This window comes from Topomyia yanbarensis, chromosome 3, assembly GCF_030247195.1.
Source record: "Topomyia yanbarensis strain Yona2022 chromosome 3, ASM3024719v1, whole genome shotgun sequence".
NCBI lineage: Eukaryota > Metazoa > Arthropoda > Insecta > Diptera > Culicidae > Topomyia > Topomyia yanbarensis.
The window spans coordinates 414,464,519-414,492,099 of record NC_080672.1 but is presented as its reverse complement, the minus strand read 5'-3'; the positions used below and the strand labels follow the sequence as shown (position 1 = coordinate 414,492,099).

At 38.8% G+C, this 27,581-nt stretch overlaps 1 protein-coding gene across 4 annotated transcripts in view; it reads right to left on the bottom strand.

Annotated features, from left to right (window-relative positions):
• Positions 1-27,581, bottom strand: part of LOC131691248 (sorbin and SH3 domain-containing protein 1) — a 410,190-nt gene that overhangs the window by 295,513 nt on the left and 87,096 nt on the right. The gene's annotated exons all lie outside the window — the stretch shown is intronic.

Below are 27,581 nucleotides of genomic sequence, written 5' to 3'. Positions count from 1 at the left end.
TTTGTCTCTCAGTTTGGTTAAAGGTATCTCAAAATTTTACTATAATCGGATGAAAAATGAATTTTTAATATGTCGTTGAAGCAAGTGATGTCGAGGATTTCTGTTCAATTCAATTAATTAGAATTTTTAGTACCTTAGAGTTTCAAAGGGCAATATCTCAAGAACTACACAGCCGATTGGAGCAATTTTAAGTTCATTGAAAAGAAGAATGAATATGCTAAACTATAGATGGGAGATTTTTGTGCAAAACTGATTTACGTTTATTCTGTATCAAAAAAATCCAATTAAAAAGTTTTATATTATATCAGTAATTTATCTTTATACGTCTTCCAATTTTTGAGATGGTCTCCCATGAGTCACTTATTAAGAAACTGACTCAAAATTTAGTGTAGTTTCAAGATATATATGACTCATCTTGCGCATTTTTGCGCCGATGTTGGTATATCTATGTTTTTGAAAATACCCATATGGAGAAGCCTTACAAATTAATTGCCTAAACAACATCATACTACTGAAAAATTAGTAATTTTTACTGGTTTTGTCAACCATTTCTGCTATCCGATGAGATTGGCTACTATGATTAATGTTTATATTAACCCTTTAACGACCAACGCATTCAAACGGGTTTAAATAAAAGTAGTTGAAAAAATGAAATATGGAATATCAAAACTGATAGCAGAAATGGATTCAGTGACCCTAAATTAGTTAAAACCACAAGTTTTAGCCACATAGACCAATTTTTATAATTTTGTCACAACTTTGTATGAACAGGTGCCACTGTGCGTAGGCGATAGACAAAATAAAATAATATTTGCTAAAACCGTGACCAAAAGCCATCTCCATCTGATAAAAATACAATTCAGTTTGGACAAGGAAAAGTTTTTTTCAGATAACTTTTTTTTTCTTAAAAGTGCCCAACTTGAATTTTTGACGGTAGATAGGGATCATAATTACCTATCGTGAAACAAAATTTCACCCAAATCAAAGATGGGTTTTTTTAGTAAATCGACTTTCAATCTTTAAAATCGATTTTTTCAATGTAGAAGTCGATGAAGAATTTTTACAATATTTTTATTCAAAAATTTGACTAATTTTGTGAAAATCACTCCTACAATATTTTTTTGTAGGATTTGTCATTTTTAGACTATAGCCAATTGAAAAAAATTGGCAAAAAAAGTTTGACCCTTTTCAACAGGCAGTCTAGATCACTTCTGGAAAAACAAAGTATGCAAAGTAGCTTTTTGTGACAAAGTTCTCATGTACAGAAAGTTTCGTTAAAGTCTGAGAGGGTGCTGCTAACATTTGTTCGAGTAGGCGCGAAATCCGTCATACCCTAAACTGTTGTGTATAACGCTGGCAGCAAGCAATCTGGTTTGCCTGCTCGAGGCTGTTCACGATAACTGTCATTTTATATGCCTGCACCCTTGTTATCTGGGTCACAGCCAGGGTTGCACCTTATTCCATGTGACGTTTGAAGAGCATCAGACAATCAAGCGGCATCACTCCGCTAGGAAAACGAGGCACTGCATGACCAGGATGATACTGAACCAATTCAAACGTCAATCCAACATTTCGATTCAAGTTTCAATTAATTTTGAGCAAAAAAAAATGAAAGGTTTTGTACAACACGTATAGAGAGTTCTAAAGGCACCAAGCAGGGAGGGGGCATCCAAGAAGGTGGCAAAATTTGCACAAGGAAGCTGTACAGAAAGTGGAAGAAGTTGTCAAAATTAGGTACAAAATCCTTGTTTGGCAAGCGAAAACTACCAACGAACTGTCTTTCGCTTTTTCAAATAAAATTTGCATAAAAAACTTTTAAAAAATCACGAAATAAGTTCAATTTTTCGTCACAACTTTGTATATAACCCCTTAATTGTTAAGGGGAGTGAGGGCGAATAATGGTTTCAGCGCGAAAAAAACGTTTTTTTTCTAAATTGGGTGAAGCGAATTGATCAAAACTTCTGTACATTATAATGTATCACTTCTGTAACATTCTGTATTTTTTCTATGCAAAAATATCGATCAGCGCCTTGGTGACTAAGCTTTTCGTCGAGTGTCTCAGTGGAAAAACACGAATTACGATCCTTTCTCCGAACATAATACAGCTTTGGACGATCGATAAACTTTCTTGACGATCGTAAAATTACCGTAGTTCCAAATCGTTGGCATCTAGCTTGGGCTTTGACCATCCATTTTGGATGAAACGTTACACCTTTTGAAGAACTAAATCGGACTCGGTTGCCTCCTTGATCCTGTTGAAATTAAGTGGTAACTAATTGACATTACTGGTCGCTATTGCACAGTGGTAGGAAACATCAAAAACGTGAACTTAATTCACTAGAGGCCAAACCATCGAATATATTCACAGGGTGTCTTTGGAAAAATTGTTCGTATGAATATTCCCCACAATCTGATAACAATTGAAATTAGACATGGCACACTATGATCGAGCTAAAAAAAATAACTTTTTATCCTGCCGAGGTAGAAAGTTGGTGTCTTCGACAAAGTTTTAGAAATGCCCATAGTGAAGAATTATGTTGAAGAGCTTGAGCTTGTAGGACTAAAGGTTATCGATTTATAAGGCGTTTTCTACCTAGAGCGCTCTAGATTGCTCTGAAAATGCAGTTTTCCTTGTTTTTCTCCTACTTTCGAGCATATGTTTATAGTCGATTAAAGACTGTAGTATCCTCTCGTTTTGACAATCGTCATCAAAAATAAATCCACTCAAATTCAATACAGTGGTACAAAAAAATATGATAATTTCCATTAAAAAAGTTATCAATTTGATATATATCACTTCAATTGCTAAAGATACATGATAAACTGATTCAAGTGCAAAATCATTTAGATTGGACGTGAGGCGTGACCATTTTCACAGTATACGACTTAATGACCCAGCATCGCCAGGAAACGTTTGTCTGTCCGATTGATTCCGATTGACAGGCTTTATAGATTTAGTTTTTACTTGTAAACCTACTGTCTTCCATAATAAATAAAGTGTTCAATATGGCAATGAGAAGGGGGACTCTTTAGCTAAGGTGGGTGCTTTAGAGGGTGACATTTATGAAAGACCAATTTGCTTCAACTATTTAAGGTAACTGATAAACTAGAATCACATTTTGCTTGAACTCCCAAAAAAATTAAGGCTGTGTGTTTTCATGATAAACTAATACACTTTCACATATTATCCGTGGAAAACATAACAATTGGAAGAGATTCCATATGTAGTAAATATTGTATTTTTAGTATTAATATGTTTGTATTATGTGGTAGTTCATGCCAAACTGCACACAAAATTTAAACCAAAGACTAATTGGCGGACTGGCTGTGAACACTAGTCCGGAGGATACAATTTAGCGCATATTTGTCTCAGAGACTGTGATGTCTGTTCTCTAGTTTATCTACTCATATTAAACGATTTCCTACCAGCGCGCTAAAAAAACAAACTTCGAATTGAATCAGCTATTGTTTCGTTTCCGTTTTTTTTTGATCTTGTAAGTAGGAACACACCAACCAGTCCGAACCAACGAAAATGGGTCATACCAGTCGAAAGCCACAGATCCAGGTTCAAACCGCCCATCTCCTTACAATTACAATTGTAGACGAGACACTACTTTAGGCCAATTGTGGCGGACCGTGATTCTGAATGTGATATTCACTGTACGGTGTAGGTATGTGCGGGCGTAGGGACTCGCGATCGCGTGTATTATCTCGAAGGGATCGAGCATTTGTACGTTAACGTGTTCGATCGTGTGTGCGTTTGCTTGTCGCGTGTGCTAACGTGTATGTAACTTCGTGTGTATAATTTCTATTTTATAACTGTGTACCTTTCGCATATTCGCGTGTGTTCTAGAATGATCGCGTGCGGACCGTAAATCTGATACTTAATTTTTCGTGTGCGGTTCAGATTCTAGGAGAAAGTGGTTTACTAGAGTTCCCAGTCATGTGGTCTAGTTGATATGAGCTTTAGTTTTAGATTGGTCCAACTGAATGTATGGACCTAAGTTGCTAGAATGTAAAGATTTCCGGTCGTGACCGATTCATGATCTCGCGCGTTTGCGGGTTCACGTTTGAGACCGCGTTTGTAAGTAAAAGTACGTATGCGCGTGTATGTGACTTCGCGTGTATAAATTTGATTTTGTAACCCTGCGGCCATTCATATCTTCGCGTGTGTTCTTGGACCTTGGCCACTCGGACCGTCATTCTGATATTTAGTTTTCGGTGTACGGATCATATTCTGACAGGGAGTGCGTTACCCCATATCACTAGAGTTCCTAGATCTTTCAATTTTTTTTTTGTTTCTTTTTTTTATTAATTACCATGGACCTAGCTTGTTGGTACCGAGGATAGAGACTTCCGGATGATCCCGATTCATGATATCGCGAGCGCGGGTGTTTGTAGGTTGACGCTTGAGATCGCGTTGGTAAGTTTATGAGTGCTGAGACGCTCACCTTATCACCGTAGTGTTATCATGTTCGCGACTTCGTGGGCGTAGGTTGCTTGGATAATCGCGAGGGGCTCTAACGGTTGTATGCTGACATGATTTTGTAACATATTTGCGTGTGTTCTTGAATGGTGAGCCGTGAGTCTGATATTAAATTTTCGGAGTAAGGTTCAGATTCTAGCAGAGAGGGTTTCCGGTCATGCCGCCATGAGACTTGTTGCCTAATAGGTATGAACGTATTTTCTTAATTGGTCCAGCTGAAGGCATGGACCTAGGCTTCTAGGATCAAGGACTTCCGGATGTGACCGATTCGTGATCGCGTGCGCGAGGGCATTTTTGTAGGTTCCCGCTTGAGATCGCGTTTGAGAATGTGTGTGTGTTAAGACGTTCACTATCAGCATCTCTGCTGACCCAGCTGACGGCGGGTGTAGAATGGCAGTATAGGATTCGAAAAAAAGAAGTAAAAGATAATAGATGAGAGACGTGTAATAGATTAGACAGATACAAGATACAGCTGAAGTTATGATCATCACATGAAAAATATACATTAGTACTTCAAACACTACTAATACTTGAATAGCCAACCACCACACATAGCACATCCTTTCTCAATTATCTATTTTTTATTGGTTGATTGTTGGTTGTGAGTTGGTAAATAGAGTAAAGGTAAAGAACAGAAAAAAGGCTGATGTGACCTCCCGGCCTTCTCGATACACCACTATCGAGGCGTATTGTAATCAACATCTTGAAGCGGGATTCGTATATAAATCAAATCCTGAGTAGTCATACTGATTGGTGGATTATTAACATGAGAACTAATTAACCTCTAGTAGTAGAACTTGGTGTCAATCCCATCAACCTGCGAGAGGGAAAACTATTCATCACTGTCTTCGCTTCCAAAAACGTAAAACATGGCGAACTCATTTATTTCCAATTTTAGTAAAACTTAAAATCGCCCGCTTGACAAGCGCACACTTTCGCAAACTTTCGCATACAAAATGTATAGACAACATCATTTGTGTGGACGGTGGCTGGAACAATATGCTCAGAGTTGAGCATTCTTCGTAAAATCTTCCGAAAATTGAATTTTTCTAATGAAAAACTGGACTAATTACACTAGAAACGTTGAGTATGAATGTAATTTTAGACTGTAAACCTTGATTTGATCCAGATCGCAGTTTTGGAACATGGGCCTAGAATGGCAGTGAACTACCAACACTGTTTGTGTAATTAATCATAAAAAAATTTCTACACGCTTTTAAGGAGATTAACTATTAAATTTTGTTGACAGAATACATTGTCATTTATAATGAGTCCATCTGCTAAATTTCACATCGATCCTATGCTTGGAAGTTGGACTAGGCAACTGTCGGACGGCTCAGTTAAATACGATTATTTGCACTGATAGGTCATTAGGTTTAATTATTCTGCAAACTAACAATTTGAGATAATTCTCAGGTTGTTTCTAGTTATGTAGGATGGAAAATGGAAGTTAAAAAAATCCCGATTTTATCAACTTCCCCGTTTTATCAATCAAAATTTTTCGCTTGGTAAATAAAACGGGTCATTACTGTATCTGCGCCTGTGGCGACGGCTATCGCGACATCGAGCACATTGTCTGAGCGTGCACTGAGTATAATTCCGCCAGGTCTCGGCCAATGGATACCCTCCGGGCCCGAGGAAGACCATTCAACGTCCCGGTTCGAGATGTTGTGACAAGCCGTGATCTTCCCTATATGTCCCTCATCTATCTTTTCCTAAAATCTATCAATATAAGAATTTAGGCCCTCTTTTTCATTTTTTCTCGTTCACAGAAGTCTCGTGTACTGTTTTGTGGCACCAACTCGCATCAGAGCGCTATTACGTGATTGTCTTCATTCTCACTTTTGTGCTGGCATAAATCAAAATTGGAGCCGAAACACATTCATAATTTTAAAATCTGGCAGATTGACAGGTTTGTCTTTTTGTCTCGAAGCTGCAAAAAACTCTGGTTGTGCCAGATAAATCTGGCATAATGGCATCTCTGGTCACAGCTGCATGGTGCTTAATAGTCCTTAATAGGTTTCCTCCGACCGGCCGGGACAACAACGGCCGCGTTCTCCTTTGGTCGTTGGCTGCTCCGGCAGCGGTCCTTGACAATTAGCTAGGGAGGTGAGCTTGGCTCCTTTGTTGGAACCTCCCTAGCGACGTTGGTGACAAATCACCGGATTCTCTTGCTCCCCGCAAGGAATCCCGGAAGACACCGCAGTGTTCTTCCCTGGTGGAGCTGTCGTCTTACCTGCTTCCCTATCCTTAACTGTTAGCTGTAGAGGAGAGCAAGGCTTCGACAAGGTTCGATTTATTCTCTACAGCGAGAGGGGCAGTACCGTCTTTATGCATGGGCACGCTGGGCCAGGGGCGGGGGCCCCGGGATTTTAGGGGCCCCCATCTTATGATGAATATAGAATCATTCTGAAGGCCACGTTCCAAAAAAATGTTTATAACTCTTGAGCGTGTAGGTAACAATGTATCAGTAGCAACTCGGAATCACACATTGCACCTTATCCCATGTGACGTTTGAAGAGCATCAGGCAATCAAGCGGAGTGATGGTAGCGGTAGGAAACGAGGCACTACATGACCAGGATGGCACTGAACCAATTGAAACGTTTTGTACAACACGTATAGAGAGTTTTAAAGGCACCAAGCAGGAGGGGGCATCCAAGAAGGTGGCAAAATTTGCACAAGGAAGCTGTACAGAAAGTGGAAGAAGTTGTCAAAATTAGGTACAAAATCCTTGTTTGGCAAGCGATCCACAGATGTGGCAAATCAAATGAGGGGAATCTTGAACGGACAAACTTTCATGAAATTCTCCAAAAATGACGTCGTCTTCTGGAACAGAACCAATTATGTTATTTTTGTACGACACCGCGCCTTATCAAAAATATAAAATTCCAAAACACCCCTGGCCTTGTGATAGTGTGATTGAAAGTGTCTACACAAATCGAGTCTACTTTTACCCTTAATCTGATTTAAGGAGTTCAGATAAATGTGCGTGCCCTTCAAGATATTTGAAGAATCTAGGGACTTACATTGTGTGTATATTTTTTCGATTGGTCCCAATATTTTCTGCCCCGATAAATGTTTTTATTAAAATTCTTGAATTGTTGTCTCAAAATATGGTTACCACAAGCAGAACATTTTTGTGAAGCAGAAATAAATAATTTCAATTTTAAAATTCAGTTTTGCTTTGCTAATTTCAAAATCTCAGTATATGATCAAATGGCAAATTATGCAGTACGGCGAAGTGCACGAATCAGAAACAGGAATCAAAATATATTGGCTGAAATGGAACGGATCCCGTGAGTATTCGAGGATTTGTGCCTCACGGCAGCGTGCATTCGTATTTCGACTGTTTTACATGACTGGCATTGAAATGCATTGTGCTGCTCATATCAATAGGTTCGAGTTATTTCGATGTTTGGCTATGTTTCTTTGTTCACGTAATAATGAAGGTATTGAACATTTGTACTTTAGAAAGGTGAAAAAGCTAATAAATTATATTATTTATTTTTTTGCCTTCGATCTCTTTCTGCCTATTACCGACACCAGAGAAGCGACTCTACGATCTAAAACCTAGACTTGTCACTTAACTACCGGCTTCGTTCAACTAAATTGTTGAATATGAGCATGTTAATATTACTTTAAATTTATATTCCTTGTTTTCGACGCGGGTCATGTTTTTTCCCTTTTTTCAAGGTTATTAGGAACGCATCCAATGGGAAATAGACAGAGAAAGAATGACCGGAACGGTGACAATTCACCTTTTATTAGATACACTTAGAAAAAGATATGTCCTCAAGCAGGAATCGAACCAGTTCCTCGATGGTGAGTGATTAACGCACCCAACTAGAGACTGGAAGATCCCAGGTTCGATTCCTGCTCGAAGACAAATCTTATCTCAATGTATCCAATAAAAGGTGAATTGTGACCGTTCCGGTCTTTCTTTCTCTGGCTATTTTCCATTGGACGCGTTCCTAAAAATTTAAACGCTATCGTCCCCTCTCCGAACCGTTCACTATAAACGAAAGCACGAAACTTCTGGTGTATACTTAAAGAACAAGGACCTTAATTAGTGCCAGAGCCAGAAGACGAGTACTGAAATCTCTTCAAAATACAAACGAACAACAGTAGTCAGCTACGTGTCGATTAAAAGTGGTATATCAGTAATAGTGTTCTAAAATAGTAATGTTTGTCCACCTGAGCTGCTGATATAAAATGGCCTCATTGGTAAGATAAGCAGATTTAAAACGTGAAAACTATATGAAATATTCCAGAAATTAGTAACAGCTTTGCGCTTCGTTAGTCTCGATAGCGTTCAAACAATGGACGTTTATCCCGCCTTACTGCATCATACCTTATTATTGACGGAAGCACTCAACGCAAGCAACGTCTTATAACTTGGGAACTCTCATATCGATTGCTCATCCGATGCGACATTCTGAACCCGTTGGTGATTGAAAACTTCTAGAGGCTCGTCGAGCTTAATTCTCAAACCCGATTTATGGCCTTGTACTTCGACTACATGGCACAGAGCATTAATCCTTCTTCATATACTCGCAACCGTGTTCGTTTCCTAGATACTTCTGATTCTACTGTATTCTTCGACACATCCATGAAGGAAGAGATTCGTGGAATCCCGGACCATATACGCCCGCAAGTGATCCCCAATATTTTATAATAAATTCCGAGAAGTCGACTGTGACAAAATGTTCTACACTGACGGATCAAATCTCGATGGGTCCACTGGCTTCGGTATCTTCAACAATTCTATCACCGCTTCATTCAAGCGCAATGATCCCGCTTCAGTTTACGTCGCAAAGTTCACTACTTCATCATTTCGGACAGCCTCAGCTCTATCGAGGCTCTTCGTGCGATGAAGCCCAAAAAGCAATTCCCATATTTCCTGGGGAAGATACGGGAGTCCTTGTGTACGTTATCTGAAAAATATTATCATATTACCTTTGTTTGGGTCCCCTCTCATTGCTCTATCCCGGGCAATGAAAAGGCCGACTCATTAGCAAAAGTGGGCACATTAAATGGTGACATATACGAAAGACCAATCTGCTTTAACGAATTTTTTGTCATATTTGTCATCAGAGAACACTCAACAGTTGACAAACCTCGTGGAGCAATGGTGAACTTGGACGATGGCTACATTCCATTATCGCAAAGGTATCAACGAAGCCTTGGGGGATGGATGTGGGTCGAGATTTTATTAGTGTAATGTCCCGACTTATGTCTAACCACTACACGCTGTATGCGCATTTGCGGCGTATTGGGCTTGCGGAGAGTAGTCTGTGTGCTTCTGACGAGAGCTATCACGACATCGAGCACGTTGTCTGGGTATGCGCCGGGTATTTGGACGCCCGGTCTCAGTTAAAGGATTCCCTTCGGGCCCGACGTAGACCACCCAATGTCCCAGTTCGGTATATGCTGGCAAATCGCGAGCTCTCCTATATATCTCCTATTTATATTTTCTTAAAAACGATAAATATCCCGATTTAGCCCCTCTCTTTTATTTCTCGTTTATAGAAGTTTCCTCCTGCCTTGTGCAACAGATGAGCACCAGAGTGACACTATGTGAGAGCGAGGTCCGATGACTTTTGAAGGATTCGCCGCGGGTCCAAAGTATACCATTCGCCAATTCGGCACTTGACGACCTACTAAACTGAGGCGCTAATATGTGTCGCTGATCTCCCGTTTGCCCGAAAGTTGCAATTTGTGCTCTTCTTTCCCTGTCACCATATACGCCTTCTCTATCCTGTCCTTTATGCAACTGCTGCTACACCGATTTTGGAAATAAGCCCCTCTCTGAATATCTTAACCAAGCATAAGTCTCCTTTAAAAAAAACTAATTTGTGTTCTGTATTCCTAGTTTTAAGATAGCTTTAATTTTTATTTTTAAACTATTATCCTTCATCTTATGAAAAGAATTGTACCCCTGGTTTTAAGATATCTGTGAAATATCTCATAAAAACTTGTTTCCTCTTTTTTATCAAACTATATTGTTAGTTTTAAGATAAATGTAAAATATTTCGTAAAAAAAACTATAACTTACTTGTATATCAAACTGAATTCCTTTTTATTTAATTTTTCATGCAAAAAAAATCTTTTGCTCCCTCTCTTGTATATCGAATCGTATTTTTAGTCTTAAGGTAGCTGTAGAATTCATGCTCTTAATATACAAAAATATCTGAACATTGTAACCTATTTTAAGTATGTAAAATTCAAAAACAAAAAGAATTTGGCACCGCCAAGCTAACGCATTTGTGCCTATCAAATAAACGAAATGAAAAAAAAGAAAAAAGGTCTACAAACTCGTAACTAACGTCAGAACCATTAGTCACACTAAAATAAAATGTTCAGGCGACCAAAAATACATTAATTCACCTTTAGTTAAACATAATTATATTTCGTGTCGATGCTCTATAAGCGAAGATATATGGAACGTACTTTTTATTTTGAAGGTGGAATTCATCTTTTTAGTCTAACTCGAAGACTGTTCTACATCCACTGTAAAATTGTTTCATAAAAGGTAGTAGACGTTTTTTCAAGCACTTTTTCTCATAAATTTACTTGTTGACGGGCTCGGTCGCAATGAAAATGTCGCATTTCAAACCACAGGTACAGAAAGCCTGCCGAAGCAAATATTTCTGTGTGAACTTCGACAGCTTAATATGCTTGAAAATATCGGTCACTGTTCCTCCCAGTTGCCATTACGCTGGTGATACTTGATTTGGTCACTTTTTTCACTAACTTGGCGTGCACTCGAATTCAGGCAATACGCAAGAAAAATTTCCTGTGTTTCTTCCCTTGCTTGAACGAAACTGTCCAAGAGCAAATGTCAAATAAAAAGCCATTTTTCTGCACGAGGCTTTGCGAATTTGTTCAATATCGTGCAAAGAACTGCGTCAAGTTTAAGTCGGCCAAATTTTGATCGTAAAACCTTTTAAATATCGCTGCGAAATTTTGAGTGGCTTTGAAAGTAGTCGAATTATCAATATTTTCATATTTATCCAGAAGTCACTATTACATGGATTTTCTCGGATCTTTGTCTGGTTCCACCTAGAATTCGTTAAAGAAACAACACAATCGGCCAAGTCGGTGCACTACAACATTGCCAGTCTCTGAAAATACGACTTCTCATTTGTTCGGTAGTGTTACTGACTTTTTTTTTGGTTACAGGCAAAACTAATTCAGGTTTTTCCTTTATATATTTGGCACAATACTCTTGAATAACTCATAACCAAAACTTTGCTCAAATTGGGAAAATAGTAGCAAAATGGAAATATTATGTATTTAAATAAAAACAAAAAGAACATGCAATGGTGATAGAATTTAAAGAGAGAAAAATAAAACAAAGGAACAAGCGAGGAAAAATTAATAAATAGATAAAATTAAACAAAAGAAAAGAGCTACAAAATGACATTGAAATAATGTAAAAAGATTAAAAATATGCTAATAGTCAGAACCATCCAATATCAAAAAAAATATCCAAAACGGAGAAGCAACAGAAAAGGACAAAACTAAAACAACGGAAAAATAAAAAAAATAAAATGCATGAAGAAATAGCAAAATAAAACCGATTGCATAATTGAAACAATTAAATTGAACGAAGGAAATTTAAAAAAAATAGTTAAGCATTGAAGAAATAGAAAATTATTGCAAAATTGGTAAAATAGTAAAAAACGGGTAAATAACGAAATTAAAACTAATATATCATTAACATGGAAAACAGTAAAAATGGCAAAAGAAAGAAAAATAATGCAGCAAAATATGAAATCAATACAACCATAAAACATAAGCGAAATGGTAAAAATAACAATTATACAAAATGTTTGAAATATAAAAATTTATACCACATTGAAATAACGGAAAGCATGAAAACAAGAAAATAAAAAAATGTTGAAAATGTTTTACAACAGAAGAAATGTAGTACAAGAATGGAATAAACAAAAACAATGAAAAATAAAAAATAGAGATGCATTAAAAATAAAAATAAATGGGAATAGATTGAAGAAAAAATAGAAAACAGGTACAAGTGGAAATAGCCCAAAAACAGACAATAGTGAAATCATTGAAAATATGTAATATCAAAAGGATTTAAATGGGTTAAAATGAAACTCCTAGAAGAAATAAAAAAAACTGAAATACTATCATGAAGTAAATCAGAAGAAAATTTAAAAAATAAATGGATTGACAAATAAATCTTTATAAAGTAAAATCAGAAAAAACTTGATGAAATGGAAAACCGAAAACATGCACAAAACGCAAAAAAATCAAAATAAAATAATAGAAAAAATATTCATATGAAAAATTTAGCAAAGTAGAAAACATGGAATTCAAAATTGTTTAAAAGGTAGAAAAGGAAAATACTAAAAGTAATGGAATATGCCAATAAACAAGAATGGGCGAATACCGAAACAATCCATGCAAAAGAAAAGCATTCATTTCAAAACTGATGATTGGAGAACAGAAAACAAAACAGAACACAAAAAAAATTAAAACTAAAGAAATAGAAAAAATTAAAGTAAATGAGAGAAACCTAAAATGAAAATATGGAAAAAAGAATGATACAGAAATACTATAAAAAGCTAATTAGAAGATAAAATACAAAGAAATAATAGAAAGTGAAAATTTAGTTAAATTAAATAAATTTAATGAAATCAATTAAACAAACGAATACAAAAGAAACGATTAAAACGATAGATAAAATGCGAAAACGGAAAAAAACATTAAAAGATGAAGCGGATTTAAAAAAATGGGACAAATTAAAAAAATTGGACAAATTTTAAAAAGTAAAAAAATGGTAGAAATATATAAAAAATATGATAATACAATAAATACAATAAAGAAAAGTAAGATCGAACGAAGAAAATAGAAAGAATACAAAAACTGGATGAAATGGAAAAACAAACCAATAAGCAAATATGAAAGAAGAGAAAAAAACTGAAAAAATTCATTTAAATTGAGAAAGTTTCTTAAAGATGGTAAAAACTTTCGGATTCTCGTATTTAAATAAAAAAAATTCAAGTAAATACGAAAAATTACTGTGGATCGTTTTCTTCGTGGATTTTCATGTTCCTTCTTGATTTATGGAATAAATCAGAATTAGTTTCACAAATCGCATTTGACCAATCGACCATTGCTGAGTTTTGTTCTTCTTTCTAACAGATTGTTTTGTTTTCGAATTAATTAGTAAAATACGAATGAAAATCAATTTCGAGACACCAGAGCTTTCAACTTTAACTAACTTAATTTTTTAAATAGTTGGTTGAAATTCTTGAGATAATTGTTGCAAAGTATGAAATAGAAAGCAAATTTCATTTTTTAATAAACAATTTGCAAAAAAATATCTAGTTTTTGAGTTCTAAGTTTCAAAGTTTTCTTTTGATTAGTCTTTCATGCAGTATAAACTTTATACACTCAAGATTTTTTTACGCGGTTTTTTACGCGGATTTTGAAATTTACGCGGTTTTCATTTACGCGGATTTTGAAATTCGTCTTCGTTCCATGTATACTGTGTATGTAGCAAACGCCCAACTGTATGCAATTGTAGCAACCATTGTCCCGCCACCCTGACGTTGTTTATTTTCTGTTCATGCGTGTGCCGTTATTAGCGGCTTTGTGCTTTCAACGGTGAGTGCCGCAAGCTAACACGTGCTTCCATTCAAACTCATTCACGTAATAATGTGCTAAACAATACGTGTGCTACACTACGATATCGGTTGATCTCATGTATGTGTAGTGTTTGCTTTATCGCACGTTTCTTTTATCGATACCTAATGTTGACTTCGTTTTTGGATCCAAGTCAGGGTAGGTTCGCTCCAATGTTTACAAAATCCATGCCAAAGTGACAGTTTCGAGCGAATTTAGCATGACACGGACTCAAAAACGAAAACAGGATAGATGAATCCACAGATTTATGATCTGTGATCTAGCCTAGAAACTAAGTAGGCAATGTCCATCATCTCACAAATATTATCGTTTCAATGAAAACTAGAATATAGACTCACGACAATAGTTTTCCTACATATTCTGAGCATGTGCGTCACGTTGTAGGTAGATCGTATTATTCTAACTATGATGTATTATATTGTGCACTACTTCCGACGTGATACACTGGCACAGCACAAATGAAAAAAACGATTTTCGCTAGATAGATGTATTTCAGTATTCAACTGTAATGGAAATAGTTGCAATCAGGCCCTACTCATCCGCATTGATCTTGATGGAGTAGATCCGGTTGGACGACTGGATTTGGAGGAATCAAGAGACCTCTGGGCCTAATTAGCAGGAGTGTCAGAACATCAGATCTGTTTCATGAAAGCTATTTATCTCGATAAAAGTAACCTCATTTTACAGAAGTCAAAAATTTCAAGGGATACAGAGCATGTGCTGACAGTTTTGTATTATTATTATTATGTGTATATCACGGTAGGTCATATTTCGGTCATCGGTTCATCACGCCACCGCAACGTCAAAATTAGATTTAAACAGATCATAGAGTTGAAGTTCACAAACATCAACGGCACAAAAAGTTACGACTGATCATCATAAACATGTGGATGAATTCATTTAAATAATCACGAATTATCGGATGACATTCTGTTCATTTGATGGAAGCTAACATATATATTGTACATTCCTCATTCTCCGCCCGGAATATTCATTAATGGTGAAGTGCTCTGGAGCTATCATTAGTATTCTATGCTGATACGACATCACCTGGAATTAATTTATTAAATATGGGAAACACGGAAGTTATGTAGATTTCTAACAGCTGCTCAAGCTTTCACTACTCGTCAACGAGTCATATTTCAAGCCTTACCCTAAGTCGGATATACAACTTTAAAAACTGTCAACTACAAAGCTAAATATGCAGCATACTTTTCACTGCATCGGCCAGTTCGGTACCGAACTGGAAGGCGGGCTACAGAAGAAACTGCATCCAACATGGTTCCCCGCATCAGCGAAGGCGGAATTTCGAAAGCCTCGATCGATCGCGACAACCAGCGTCTTCTGCAAAGACAATGTTCGCATTCATAATAGTGCCCAGTTCTCCGGGCCGATTCGTGCCAGTTGCAGTTGACTCGTTTCGCTCTGGAATTCCAAGGAAGAAGACACTCTATATGCACACTAACTACCTACTTGTGTCAGTCGGAATAAAAGTCCGCGCAGCGGAGAAACGAGTGGATTTAAAATAGGGTCATCCGGAGCAGAAACAGTCTGAGATGATCGCAGTAGTCTGCTTCGATCATGCGAAAAATTATTTCAACATGCCGAGTGCTACCACCCGTGGTTTATGGTCTTTAAAATGGTTCTTCCGGGTTTGGATGTTGTCTTCCTCGTATGATAAAAATCATCTCTGACGAGCACATTTCGTTTGACCTTATACTCAATGTGGCCAAGGAAAAATTCAATTCATAAAATCTGCCCAAATTTCGCCTTGATTAACGTCCATTGTTGACATGGCGACGGTCAGCCGGCGCAAAAAACAGCAACTCATACCGAGCCCGGTAATTTGCTTCATGATGCGTGAAGTACATGCAGAGCAGATACACCCAGATATTTCGCGGTGATTTGGTTTGAAAATGAAAATCAACGGCGGTGAAAGAGCAGTACACAAAACGAATCACTCTCATAACAAACGGTTCTTTTGCGCTAGGTCGCAGCGCCGCCGGATAGAACACCGAACTGAGACGCTACTGATCGTCGGTCGCGTCTACAACAACAACAAGCGGTGTCGCAGGCGGCATGCATCGTTCACAGTCAGTCAGTCAGTCAGTCAGTGAGTGACCGGGATACCGGGGGGAGGCAGATAGAGTGAACGTGCGCATAAAATTATACTTGGCCATAACATGAAATTGTCGGCTTATGCAAATTGATCGCCTTCCTCCGTGTTCTTTGGCTCTCACCGGCAGCACCGCTGGGCATTGGGCTATGCTCGCTGCTCAATGTGTCAGATATGATGTCACATACATTATTTAATGACGCGAGAATCTACGAGCGGCGATAATCGTCGTCAACAGGCCAGGGTAGTAGCGAAAAAAAGAACATAACTGACAACAATTTTCTTCTGCGGGTCTGTTGTGGTGCTGTGGGATCGGTTGCCGGTTGCCGCTCGAACCGGTTGCAGTTAATTTGCCATAAATTTGAATTAATAACAATATCTGCCTTATCAGCTGTTCTGCCATTTGGACAAGCGGCCACTTGAGGTTCGTTTCGCTTGTTCTCGATGGTTTTACTGCTTGATTAGATTAGCGAGGGATATGGCGTGTCTTGGAAACAGGCAGATGAAGTCATTAGCTGGCATGGGGTGCAATTTTCATAAGAAGTATTTCAAACTAAATTGTAAGGATTATGTGGTTATGTGATCCGTAGAGAACTTTAATTATTGATTTAGTTTTCAGAAAATAGTTTATCAACTGATGACTTCACAGCTTGGTAATGCCACTAATTTTTTCCGTTTTTATTTTATTACAAACAACTAAGCAGTCTTTATTTTATTATATTCAGAATTGCAGATATTTTGTCTTATGTAATTTTATATGTTCTTTGATAACATTGTAAGGGAACACGTACCCGCCGTTTGATGCCAATCGAGCTGACATTTCTTTTACTGAGCAAACTAATTTCTTTGTTTGTTCAGTGTTTATTTGACCAACTAGGGAACCAGTCCATTAGACATTTAATGTGCGTAGGGAATACGCATGGTCTTGTCTGAGTTGAATGATGACTGTTTAATCATGTATGAGGATTGAGAATGGACGATTCGTGAGAAGAATCGAAAAACAGTTACTTATTTGCGGCCGTCATATCCGAACGAAGAACAAATGTATTATTGTCATATTCATTGGTTTATTTAAGTCCTTTGCATCATCAATTAATTACAATAATTATACTCATTGTATTGAGTACATTCGTATACGTTGATGGATGGTTATGTTAAACATATTTCTTCTCGAGTATAATATATTATATTATAACTTGATTATTGAGGTGAAAGAGGGCAAAACCAGGAGTCCCTTCTTTATTTCTTGCCTTGGCTCCATTTTATGGGGACATTGTTGTAGTAAATTAAAGTAGTATCTTGTAGCTCTTATTGGCTTCAATCTTGTTCTAGTAATTAGCATAATAACCCGCGCGCATGTCATCGGTTGTATATCCGACTCACAAAGTTAGTCGTATCAGGTATTTCGGTGGTGCTTGCTCTATACCTGTTGAAATGCTCTTCAGTTAGCATAACAATGCGCGCTGATAATGATAATACGAGAATCGACACCTTATTCAAACGTTCGCGGAGAAACAAAAGCAATACATAATTGTCATTTAATTTCTTATAAAAATAATAGTAAAGTAAATACACGATAAATAATACTTATTTTACGAAATCGGTAATTATCTAGACATTAGCATATCTATTTCGATAAATCTGTCGGGACAGTAAAGGTAATCGCTTTTCATTATATTGTGTTGTTCTTGGAATGTCATGATTCGTCTGAATAAAGAAGCAAGGAATCTGAAATCGTCCAGATGCCGTTTGATTAATATGGGAGATATACCCGACTGTCGGCTGTTCGGAGCCTGTTGCTTATGCTAAGTTGATTTTCTACAAACCGAGCATTTCCAAATTAATTCAAAAAACGACAAATTTATTACAAATTTTCGGCAGCCGGCTGCCAGGGGCAATAACCACATGAAAACACTTCTGAGAGTTGCATAGATCGTATCACTTATCAATGTGATTTCACTCTTTACCCCATCATACTAACACAAACTCCTTCCCGTGGCAAACGTGGAGAAGCAGAGGTATACACGGTCTCCATGACAACGTTTACTATATTAACATTCCTTTCCTTCCCCATTGACTGTAAGGACGTGGCCGGCGCCGTCATTGACCGTATAGAACTCTCGAAACGTGCACATTGAGAATGGATAGCTGCTCCCAGGCCCCATCCGTTGATTTTCTGTGCAATTTCGCTTGTTCTGGTCAATCAAGGAGTAGTAACTGCGAATTGTACGGTCATCATGCCCATGCTCATGTTCAATAGTCCATCAACTGATGAGTTTTATGCCAAAATAGGCAGCGATTAAAATATATTCGAACAAAACTCTATAGAGCTGTGTTTGCTTTATGAGTTTCCATATTTCCTGCATGCAATCAGACTATTTTGAATGTAGAGTATTTTTAAAAGAGTGTTTTTGAATAGACAAAAAATGGTTAGTGTTACGATCTTACTGACACTAAGAATTCAAACACACATAAAAAATGAGACTCGTCATTTGCACAGCAAAACTTTCTGAGAAGAAGATGCAGGGAAGTGATCATCAGTTCGAGAAGATGCATTAGTCTGAAATAGTTAATCGAATAACATTCACATGATGTTTGCAAATGAAGAAAACAGGGTATGGCGGACCCGTTAAGAGAAACTTTTACGCACATTCCAAATCTCCTTCCATCATATAGTTTGTTTTTAACATAGTCGTTTTTTAGCGCGATACAGCAATCGATCAATTCGGTAACTTTTGATAATAGGAGTCGTCAAACCTTCTTTTTCAGACCATCATTACATAATTACATATTTTCAGATTCGGAGATAGATAATAGTAAGACGGGACCATATTGGAAGGACAAGGAGTGTGTGAAAGTATTTCGAAGCCTAATTCGGTCGGAGCAAAATGCTTGTTTTTGAGCACCAGTCAACTTCATCGCACGCACAGTTTGCTCATGTTGAAATGGTGATAGAAAATGTTGAATACACGGCCTGATGATATGTAATAATTGCGGTCTTCGGACGAAGCCCGTCGAAATTGGCAGGGCGGGCTCAGCGCCAATAAGGTCAATCGTTGCACCTGGTCTGGCCAATTCGTCAGTCCATTCATTTCCAGTAATAACGGAATGTCCGGGCACCCAGACAAGGTAGATAGTGTTGACAATGCTTATTTCTTCGATTTGGGTTCGGCACGCTATCACTAGCTTGGACCGTGATTTGTTTGAGCTAAGGACCTTTATTGCAGCTCGACTATCGGAGCAGAAGTTTACAACTCTGCCGGAAAACTCAGTTGAAGGAACAATTGTATCCCGCACATAATCGCAAATATTTTTGCTTGGAATACAGTGCAGTATCTACCTAGTGAGTGATATTCTTCCAATCTCATTTTACGACAGTAGGCACCAGTACCAGCACGTCCCTCCATCAGAGAACCGTTAGTGTAACAGACCACTAGCGTTTGTTGTTGTCTTTCCATATAGCCAGACAACCACTCCTCTCGAGAGGGAATCTTCACATGGAATGTCCTGTAAGGAAAACTACAAGTGAGTGTAATATCGCTGGGAGCAAGAATATCTTCACCCCATGTAACCATTTGTGACCACAGTCGTGTATGACTGGTAGCAAGATCAACATGATTACTGTTCCAAAGCCCAGTAACCTGCAGTCTGTATGCACATGATAGTGCTTCTTGTTTGAGGTGTATGTGTAATGGTTTGATATTCAGAAGTGCCTCAAGAGCAGCAGTCGGAGTCGTGGTGAAAGCACCAGTCAACGCCATGAGCGCCATTCTTTACAGATGGTTTAGCTTTGACTGGACCGTCACCACCTCTCCCCTCTTCCACCACACAAGGCATCCGTATGACAGTGTTGGACGTACAATTGTCGTGTAAATCCAATAGATGTATTTAGGTTTTAGACTCCAACGTATTTGACTTGATCTGCACACAGTAGCTCAGAATCAAAGAACTGGAAGGGGCGAACCCCGGTTGTTATTCGCTTCTTCGTGAAAAGAACCATTGAAGTTTTGCTTGGGTTAACTGATAGTTTAACTTGTCGACACCACTGTTCGACAGCTCTTAATGCCTGTTGCATTAAGTCAAAGATTGTTCCGATGCAAAATCCAGTAATTAGTATTTGGTAATCGTCAGTAAACCCGTAGGTTGGAAATCCAAGCTCATTGAGTTTCTTCAACAAGCCGTCAGCTACCAAGTTCCATAACAAAGGTGACAGAATGCCGCCCTGAGGACAACCGCAAATACTCAACTTCCGTATCTCAGCCTGTCGCAGTGACGAGCAAAGTATGCGGTTACTAAGCATTGCGTTTATCCAACCCGAGATACATGCAGGTATCCCATGACCGCGCGTCCTTTCCAGAATAGACTGGAAGGACACATTGTCAAAAGCACCCTCAATATCTAGGAATACACCCAAGCTAGATTGCTTGAGCGAGAAGGCTTTCTCAATGTTGTAAATAACATCGTGAAGCAGAGTGATCGTGGATTTCCCACACTGATATGCATGTTGCATTTTGTGCAGTGGATATTCAACTAAACTAACGTTCCTGATGTGATGATCGATTATCCGTTCCAAAGCTTTCGGAAGAAAGTAACTTAAGCTGATAGGCCTAAAACTCTTGGCTTCTTCATACCTTGAGCGCTCCCCTTTGGGAATAAATTTAACAGTTATTTATCGCCATGCTTTCGGGATATACTATAGAATATAGAATATATAGAATCCAGGCTGTGTATTGTGTTGTTATTTATCATTCCCCTACCTTTTTTCTATCCCTTCCCATCAGGAAAGTAATGAGACGACATGGCGAGCCACAAATCTTTGAATAACATGGGGAACGACCAATGTAGCCAATATATTTTGATTTCCGATTCCAGACATTTATGGTAGACGGAAATCGTTTAATAAATAACAATTACAAAAAAAAAAATAACAGAAACATTTACGTACATTCCATATCTGTTTACCGTAATAACATTTGGCCTCATACTAGCCAGATTTCAAAGCAGCCGACCAAACAAGTAATTTTGTTATTCAGATTCACGTATATTTGCAACAGAGTCGTCTTTTAGTGCGATACGGTGATTATAGCGATCTTCGATTAATTCAAGTTTTACAACACGTGGAATAAAACCCTCCACTGTCTCCGTCCTTTTTCCGGCCATGACTTTATTATTTGAGTAAGATCATTTGTCAGCAAACCATATTTTCAGATTCGGAGACAGAAAATAGTTACACGGGGCCATATCCAGAGGATAAGGGGTAAGGATTTCGAAGACCAATTCGGTCAGAGAGTGATGCTTGTTTTTGAGTAACAATAGATGCAGAACTTGAAGGCACTGTTTTCGTATGCTCAAATGGTGACGTAAACTAAGAAATAAGGTTATTACGGGAAATATTTGACCGGCTGTAGCCCATTAGAAGTTTGATAACAGTCTACTATCTTTCTCCGGACAAAACCAGCCTAGAGGCCATGTGGCGTCCGGCGGGTTTAAGTATCTCAACCAAGAATTAATTCACTGGGTTCCTGTTTCCATGTCGTAAGAGGCGACTGTAAACAGGAGTCCTCAAGTCAAGGTGTTCCTCCGTGCCGAGGACTGGATGGCTGACAGGACGCAAATCTCTGACACAGTGGACGTTTTGTTTCGGGGTTCGCTATAGGCGATTATAAGCCAACGTGTTTGGTATCTTCTACTTGCGCTGTACAGCAAGTGCTGATGATTGAATGTGTAGTGCTGTGATCGAGTATGGTTAGAGCAGCACAAATTAATCTTCAGCAATAAACGTACGCCTTGTGTAGGAAGCAAAAGCTTTTCATAGCTTTGGTTCAAGGACCGTATTTCCATAAAGGAAACTTCTATGTTGGAAAGCTACTTTACTCCGTTTTCGTAACTTTCAACAAAAATGGCATGACAAATCCACGTGAAATGCCTCGTGCATGTATACTTGCGAATAGTGCAATTGACGCATGTCTTATATCCGACCTCACAACTCGCGATATTTGTGCTGTAACGATAAATATAACTGTTGACAACATAAACAAGAAATATGTCTATTGTTCGGTATATTTGCCGCATGATGAACCATCACCTTCTGGTGACTTTAAAAGGGTTGTACCATACTGTGGCAGAAATAGGTTTCCTCTCGTAATCCGCACTGATGCAAATACCCACCACATAATTTGCGGCAGCTCAGATATCAATTTGAGACGCACCGAATTAATGGAATACTTAAGTAGTACAAAGCTGCACATTCTTAATGCAGGAAACCACCCAACATTTGCACGAGCTGGCAGAGAAGAGGTGTATGATGTAACTCTCTGCTCTGACAGTATTACGCATGAGTTGACAAACTGGTTCGTACCAATCGAGCTCGAACCGTTGTTATATAATCATAAGTACATTGTCTTTGATCATTTAAACGTCTCGCTAGATATCGTCACATATCGTAATCCCAAATCTACGAACTGGGACCTCCATGATGAGGGCTTGGCGACTAAGTTTCAGAGGTATCTTCCGACGATTGAATCTCCAAGTGACGTGGATGAGGTCGTGGATAAAACAAGCTTACTCATAGTAGCAGCATACTAAGAGGCTTGTCCGCTTCGAGTTATGCGTGCTGCTAGAGGAACACCTTGGTGGAATATCGGACTTGTTCGACTCAAAAAGTTATGTAGAAGAGCTTGGAATCGCAGACGTAGGGACGAGTCGGAAGCATTTAAGTTGGCTCGCAAAGCATACAGATATTTTGAGCGAAGCGGTTCGAAAAGCTTCTGTACAAATGTCTCAAGTCTCAACGAGACTAGTAGATTGAAGGTTACTTTCGAAATCGAAAAACTTTTATGTCAGTTCAATTAGAACTGCTAACGGTGAATACTCGTCTGACGAAGATGTAGTACTCAATTGACATTTTGACACGCACTTTCCAGGAGTTTGTACGGAGCCATAACAGACGACTGCCCCTGAGTTCTTTTCAGGTAGTTCCAATTCATGGGCATTTGCTCGTAGATTTGTGACAACCGAATCGATCAAATGAACGATTGAAAGTTTTTCTCCGTATAAGTCTCCGGGAAAAGATGGAATCATTTTAATTCTACTACCAAAAGCGTATTTTGAAAAAAAAGTTCTTGTAGTCCTGCAACAGGATACATTCCATTAGCGTGGCGGAAAATAAACGTAAAACTCATTTCTAAAGGTCACTGCGTCACTTATGAGGAGGCTATGAACTTTAGACCGATCAGTCTGACCTCCTTCCTTCTCAAATCAGTGGAACGTTTAACCGACCACTGCATTCGGGATGTTAGTTTGGGCGAGCACCCGCTGTATGCAATGCAACATGCATATCAGAGGGGGAAGTCTACTACCACCATGTTACACAATGTTGTCTACAACATTGAAGAAGCTTTTTCACAAAAGCAATGACGTTTGGGAGTTTTTCTCGATATTGAAGGTGCTTTTGACAACGTGTCTTTCAAATCCATTTTGGAAGCACGACTAGGTCATATATCACGAACTAGGCACACGCAATGCTTAGCAACCGACATCTGTGCTTATCGTTAAGACAAGTCAAGATAAGGAAACTGAGTGGCTGCGTCCTCAAGGTGGCGTGCTGTTACCACTTCTATGGAACCTTGTCGCCGAGAGTTTGTCGAGGAAACATATTGAGCTTCCGACGTATTGTTTCGCCGATGATTATCATATAATGATCACCGGACTTTGCATTAACACACTATTTGATTTGATGTAAGAAGCCTTATGTGCTGTTGTGCAATGGTGTATTCATGTTGAACTATCAGTTAATCAAAATAAAACGACAATAGTGTTTTTCACGCAACGAAGAATTACAACCGCAAAAATTGACACCGGTATTGCCAACTACGACTGTCTTGGCGTAACGCGTGACATTGGAAGTAGTGCCATTGTACGTTTCTTCGGCTGTAAATAGTAAACCCATACCACTCCCTGCAGTTAAGTAGGTGGTTTAAGCGCCACTTTCTAATCGAGAAACCACCCACCAGATGAAGGTTTGCCCTGCCTGAGACCTATCAAGACAAGGTTCTATTTATCTTTAATTCATGAAGGGAAGCGAGCTAACTGACTCGAAACGTATTGGGGATAATCAGAACCATCCCTTGATAGGTCTCAGGCAGGGCAAACCTTCATCTCGATTAGAGTGGCGCTTAAACCACCCACTTAACTGCGGGAACTGGTGCTGCTTGTCAGTTATATTGACGCTCCACGATGGCGGGTTATCAATTTAGTGCGTTTAGATGCATCGGGAAACGCGAGACAAATTTATTCAAGGATGCATTTGTATGGTTTCCAAAACTTCACTTAAGTTTTTTTACAAATTTTTACTAATGCTGTGTGCGACCGCTTTCCATCGCACGGATCCGGTACCGAAGTCGTCACCGCAAATTCGCTCGATGTAGCAAATTCCGGTCGTAACCGAAGGCACAAATGTTGGTCGCCGATCGTAGCGTGTCGGTTGATTTGCCCTGCCAAGGGCGCGTTGATTGCGCCAGTGACCCTCTTTCGGCTACGTGTACCGCCGGGATACCTCGACAGCTGCCTCGAGTCCTGCCTCTTCCACTAGTCAGACCAAAGTGAGGAATGTAGTATTGCGAATTCTCAGATTAACCGAGTATTTGGCAATTTTCGTTACCCAAACTTGCTTGAAATCGTGGTCTTATGCACGAATCCCCCAAATCCAGCAAAGGTCCTTCTTCTAGCGGACAGTTTTGACCATAGCAAGCCGCTGCCCTTCTACATGAAATGAATCTTTCCCCGGTACATTGTGACAGGGCCAGTGACCTCAATTGGTAGCAAACTTTCATCATATCAGCGGGTGCTTCGGTAGCAGTCTCATTAGTAGACGAATACTAGGAACTCTATCCTGTATGGAAACCTAGTTTGCGGCAATCCCAATTAAACATTTGTGTCGAATTAATACCGGACCAAATCTTTAAATAATTTCGAAAATATTTATTCTACAGTTACCATGACCTAATAACATAATTATTAAATAAATAAATTAATAGATAAATAAAAATGGTACTTTACTTTGTGCTAAGCATGCGTTTCCGTTATCCTTCTCATCTTCGTTCGCGGATGTTGCTCGCAGAAACGTTGTCCGATTCCATTGCCGCCGGTTGATGTGTTTCCATGGGATAGTTGTTGATGGTAGTACTCAAGCAGCTTGTAGGTCACCGGGTGCTTTTCGACAGGATGATCGGGAATGACACCGATGATATTCGAGCGTTTCTTCTTTCTGTTTAGAGTATCCTCAGTTCTTCCAGGACGCTTGAGAGATAACTATCCTTTTCTTGCTCATACCTCTCTTCGCACGATAGCCCCCGGATCTTTATCTCTTCAGAGAATCTGTCTGCTTGTGCTGATCTCCGCTATCCGGTACTTCTGCCGAGTTCAACGACGATTTCGTCACCGGTAAATTCCATTCCATATCCATTCCCTTTCTTTTACAGTTCGACACGAGCCTATAAAAACACGTTACCGTCCGAACTACGATTTTCCATCAAGAAAATCGCAATGCATTTATCGTTTGCTGAGTTATCTTGGCGTCGGGGAATAGGAAGCATACTCGCAATATTTCTTGATCGTTTGGTCTAATTTTACCTTTATAAATTTCTCTTCTGGAAAATACAGAAAACCATGTTTGGTCCATTAGAGCACATAGTGTTTTTTGTTCCCATTCGTCATTGCATCAGCTATGTTGTGATCGATCGGTACTCGCCCCCCTCTTTTAGTTGCAAATCTGAGGATTACTTCAATCCGAAATATGACGAATTACTGGTATCGTCTGGGGTGGTCCGAATGAATCAACGATAGCAGTCTTCAACTCGCTCCAGACGTACCGGTGCTTTACCTCAAAGGACAGCATTTCGACAATGGAATTCGCAAGTCTGGTTCATAATACTGCAATACTGGTTCCCTGCAGATCCAGCCTAGAAACCGAGAGATAACTCAGTGGTGAGACCTTCCATCTTGCCACCACCAGCGAACAAATCGGACCGTCAACCGCCTTAATCTGAAATCACGCCATAGCGCCGTAATCTTCGCTTGCACCAACGAAGATGTGAAGCTGAGCGTTACTAAAATCCAAAGAATGCCCATCTTGGAAATAATAACGATTTAACGATTTAATAACGATTTCAACCCCCTGAAGCCTTACATATCGTTAGTTACACTTCTCAGTACCCTCTCCAGTGATTTGTCGAACCCAATCGCCTCCAATGCGCCACCATTCCTGGAACGAACTTCTATGCGCTCACAATTTTCACGTACTATGCGGAGCATGGAGAGCTGGTAGAGCCGAAGATCGCTGCGTCTATCACGTAGATCTCTGATACCGCTTAGTATTCCGGAACGGGAATCTCATCTGATGGTATATCTCCTTTATATCTGCATCGAATCTGATAACTCGCTCACGGAAACAACAGACCTTCGACATTTCAGCACTACTCCCTTGATTATACGATATTCAACGGAATGTACCAGATCTTACTACTGTCGATCGCAATACCGCCGACGTAGTGTTATACGAGTAATCCTTTACAAGATACTTTGCAGTCATCCCACGAACTTTTTCGTACATTTAGGCGTTACCACTCAGGTAGGGGAACATGGGGAGACTTGACCAACCGCAGAATTCTATTATTGGCTATGACGTGTTCATTAGGCTCTTAAAAAAATTTCAAAAATATTTTTATGTTTGTTACGACCCCTTAAGGTAATTTAAAAATGAGTGGAATAAAAAATTCTTTCCTTATAAAAACTATTCCGTAATTAGTAAATTTGCATTAAATGGTGCAATTTTTTATCAAATTTTGTATGTACATATCTACTCGACTAATAATTACTTTTAAAGTACTCATATATAATCTTATTCCTTACGAAGTAGCGAAATGATTTTACATAAATCGGAACATTGGAATAATTTTTACTAAAATTTGCACGACATTGAACGCAATGACTAATGTTGGGGAGACTTGACCAAGTGACAATAAGCTATTCTGTGGTACCTACTGTTAATGTCGTAAAATCGTAAAAAATCTAACCTCAAATATCAGTCTATATCATTTAGTATAAGTAAACAAAGATAGTAGTAATATGACTGATTTCGTGACGTGTGAACAATTGAACATGCAATGTAAGCAGTAGAATTAATCCTTAAAACGAAATGCAATAACAAAATCGAAATTTATGAAATCCAACCCTTTCATATTTTTACTGCTACCTAAAGCTCTTGACAATATTGAAAAAATTACTACAGTATGTTTTATGTCATT